Source organism: Haemaphysalis longicornis, unplaced genomic scaffold (genome assembly GCF_048455015.1).
Source record: "Haemaphysalis longicornis isolate Haplotype H1 unplaced genomic scaffold, Haemaphysalis longicornis Haplotype H1 scaffold_37, whole genome shotgun sequence".
Classification (NCBI taxonomy): Eukaryota; Metazoa; Arthropoda; class Arachnida; order Ixodida; family Ixodidae; genus Haemaphysalis; species Haemaphysalis longicornis.
This window is the reverse complement of record NW_027526355.1, coordinates 2632224-2635591: the sequence shown is the minus strand read 5'-3', so window position 1 is coordinate 2635591 and position 3368 is coordinate 2632224. Positions and strand designations below refer to the sequence as shown.

General features: G+C 42.3%; 1 long non-coding RNA gene across 1 annotated transcript; it reads left to right on the top strand.

Moving 5' to 3' along the window:
- The first annotated feature begins 903 nt into the window (after nt 1–903).
- Nucleotides 904–2517, top strand: LOC144177994 (uncharacterized). Its single transcript, XR_013323908.1, has 3 exons — nt 904–1035; nt 1123–1245; nt 1736–2517. It is a non-coding gene; the product is annotated as an uncharacterized LOC144177994 (long non-coding RNA).
- Nucleotides 2518–3368: the final 851 nt, after the last annotated feature.

The following is a 3368-nucleotide window of genomic DNA, read 5'->3' as shown; positions in this document are numbered from 1 at the left end:
CTTCGGCGGTCGCTGCACCCCCGATTTACGCGGTCGCTTAGTGCCTTCGCCGAAACCCGACAGGGACAGAAGCCGGGGCCTCGGAGCGTCATGCTTGCCTTCTCATGGATAACTGCTCGGCCAACCAAACCACCTATGAACTCGACAACATCGAGCTCAAGTTTCTGCCTCCGAACACAACAGCCAGGCTGCAGCCGCTCGACCGCTCGACTAAGTCGTTCAAGGTTGGGTACAGGAGGCGACCTCTCGATAGGCTTTTGATGAACCTCCGCGTTCCCACGGCGCCCACGCGGAGGTGCCCACGCGGAGGCAGGCCAGCGATTTCTTTTCACGCAAATAAAGCATCCTGTTGCGTCGTTAGTGCGGAATTAGTTGTCATTATTGAATGCGCCGATCGGTAAGTGGTCGTCCGCCACAGGTGAGGTCTCAGAGCCCATATTTTTTTATATCGAATTTTTCATATATCGAACTATTTCGCGATCCCCTTGGAGTTCGATATATCCGTGTTCGACTGTACCTCTGAAATCATGGCTGTGTCATTCACTGTGGCTGAAGACATCTTCGGCACGCCGAGGCGTCGTCGTGACAAGTGTGGCAGATTATGAATGCATTGTGGAAGTCATAAAGCCACGAAAGAGTGCCTCTTGAGTGTTGCGTATTATACAGACGTTCACCACACCGCATGGAGCAATGACAGGTGAGCCTAAAAATGTTCAAATATTGTTATATTTCGCCTGAAAACGTTACCAGGGCTCGTGCTGCAAAATAAATTTTAGCACAACTAATCAGGCATTGTACGACTTCTTGTAGTACTCCCTTCTTAGAGGGAAGCGTAAATTTATGCTTCGATATTTTTATACTGTTTTTATTTTCCAGAAAATAGGGCGGACCGAACATAAAACAATGGAACAAGGAATGCATACTGCCATTTTCCTGGTTATTGAAGGCGTGTGTTCACCGTTCTTGAAGGCGTGTGTTCACAAAAAGGAAACACATGAAAGCCGTTGTACGGGATGAAATCATTGCATTCTACAAGTAAGTACGCACTCCCAGTTCTGGAACTTTGATGGTCCCTTTTTAGGTAGTTGCAATATACGTAATGGCTTCGGAACACCATTTAAGTGACAACTTGACCTGTAGGTGAAAACGACAGTAAGAGCTTTTGGGAACACGTTGGCAAAACTTTCCTGGAAATGCACTCCGAGGAGGCCCTGCCAGGAACGCCTGCATCTTAATTTTAGTTGGGTAAGTTGGCATTTTATTTTTGTGGGACTCAATTTATGGTAGTGTTTATTGAAGCTGGCATTTTATTTTTGCGGGACTGAATTTGTGGTAGTTTTCTTTGTAGCAAAATCTTACTGTTAAAAATAAATCCTGAACTCCAATATTGGGAAATACCTTCACATTCAGCCTGTTTCGGATTCTGCAACATGTGGACAAAAAAAACTATTATTTTGCATTCAAGTTTTGCAAACAGTTTGCTTTCACATTGAGAGTTGCTGCTGTAATAATGCGGTACCACGGCCACGCCCAGTGCGGTTGCTTTCCAGAATTAGAGAACGGCCATTGACAGTCTGTGCTAATATTTTTTGTACATTGTTAGCAGCATTCCCAGAAAAGAAACCAAGAAATCGCTGATATTTCAATCGATTACTGTGCTATAAAAGGGGTATCCTAAGCAACTCACTCATCTAAAGCCATCGTCTAACAAAATTTTCTTCTTTATTCCTTAAAGGTACATGACGTGGTCCAGTTATTCTCGAGGTCCAGTTATTTTGAGAGAAGAAAATGATAGCGTAAATATTGTCTGCAAGAAACACGTCATGGATTTTCCGCCTGCGTTGTCACATCAAGATGTGGTCATCCTCCTCGCCGTATATTTCATCTTTATCTCCTGAAACTTATGCGACTTTGGAGAGTTCTTGGGACTTTTGCAGAGTTCTTGGCCATTTAACAGTGGCCTGGTGTCATTTAAGTTGAAAGCTCTGTTGAAAGACTTGATGTGGTCACTCTACTTGGGATTTTAAATTATTGTTAGACGTTGAAGCCTATTCGGAAAGATATGTCGTGGTTCAAATGATTGGTAGATGCAAGCGGCATGTCAATTGCAAAAGTGAAGTCGTGCTTTCCTTTGCAATTTTTCATTGGCACAAAGCGCAGGCTGCCTTTGCAGCTACTCTGTTACTCTGTTAATGTAGTTAATGCACTGCACTGTAACGTTTTTATTCAAGTGCAGCTCGAAATTTTTTTCCATGGCAGTGCTGCTGTTGATGGATGCAAACGTGAGAGTAATTATTTACACAGACGGTTTGGGGCTTTATTAATCAATTTTTGTACTGTATCTTAGCTGACACCTAAGCCCTAGAAGAATGCGAAATATACATATTTGGTTTGAAAAGGTGTTTACTTTGGACTAAGTTGCAATTCTTGCTTGTCAGAGGCAGTGCTTTGGTCACAAGCATACTGTCGTCATGATAGTAGGGTTTGTATAGCACGCAACTGTGAATTTTACCTGAGATAAATGTTCCGGCTGGAAAAATGCTTCCATGTTCGCTTGGTAAAATTGATTACGTGTATGTTTCAACGCTACCTGGCTTGGTTATTTGGGATGTCTGAATTGTTCTTGAGCGAATTATTAACGTCTTTATTATTAGGCTGCTTGTTAAATTTTAAAATGCGTAACATGCTCCGAGCTATCTGGTTTGTAAAATTTTGTTTGTAAGATTCACACTGGGTGCTATGAGCTTTTGTTTGATAAGTTATTTTAAATAGCTACATATTGTCGGGGAAGAAACGCGGCTTCAGTGAAAGGCTTTTTCAGGGCGCGTATATAGTCGGTTTTGGCTACAGTTAGCTTGATATTGCAGTTAGCTTGATATTGATATACGATGTGTTTTAGTTGTGCAATAGTGCCACATGCTTCCGATAAGTTTTTCTGTGCAAATGTTATATTGTTAGTATTGGCTCGGGTGTTCTTTTCCTACACTCTTGCAGGTCTTGTGATAATCCAACCGTGTATGGCTTGTATTTTTGGCTTTTCCCTACAATTTAATAGCAAACTGCATATTTTGGAACCGGGATGCGTAAACATGGTATGGCAAGCGCTGTGGGTACTTCCGCATTTGCGGTACCTGATTTCATGTGATGAAACAGCATATTTTATGCTCACTGTTGTGTAATTCTTTTTGAGTTAGTGCGAGGGTAGATGTACAAGTCTGTTTGTGACGCGGTTGCGCTTAAAGCCATGTTTATTACCCATGTTTTTTTAGCAAAAAAGAATGGCAAATATAAGCGAAAATAGGAAAGTGCCACTTAGATCGTTTTGGCCACTTGATATCGTTTTGGTATTTCATCCTGTACGCTGGTCA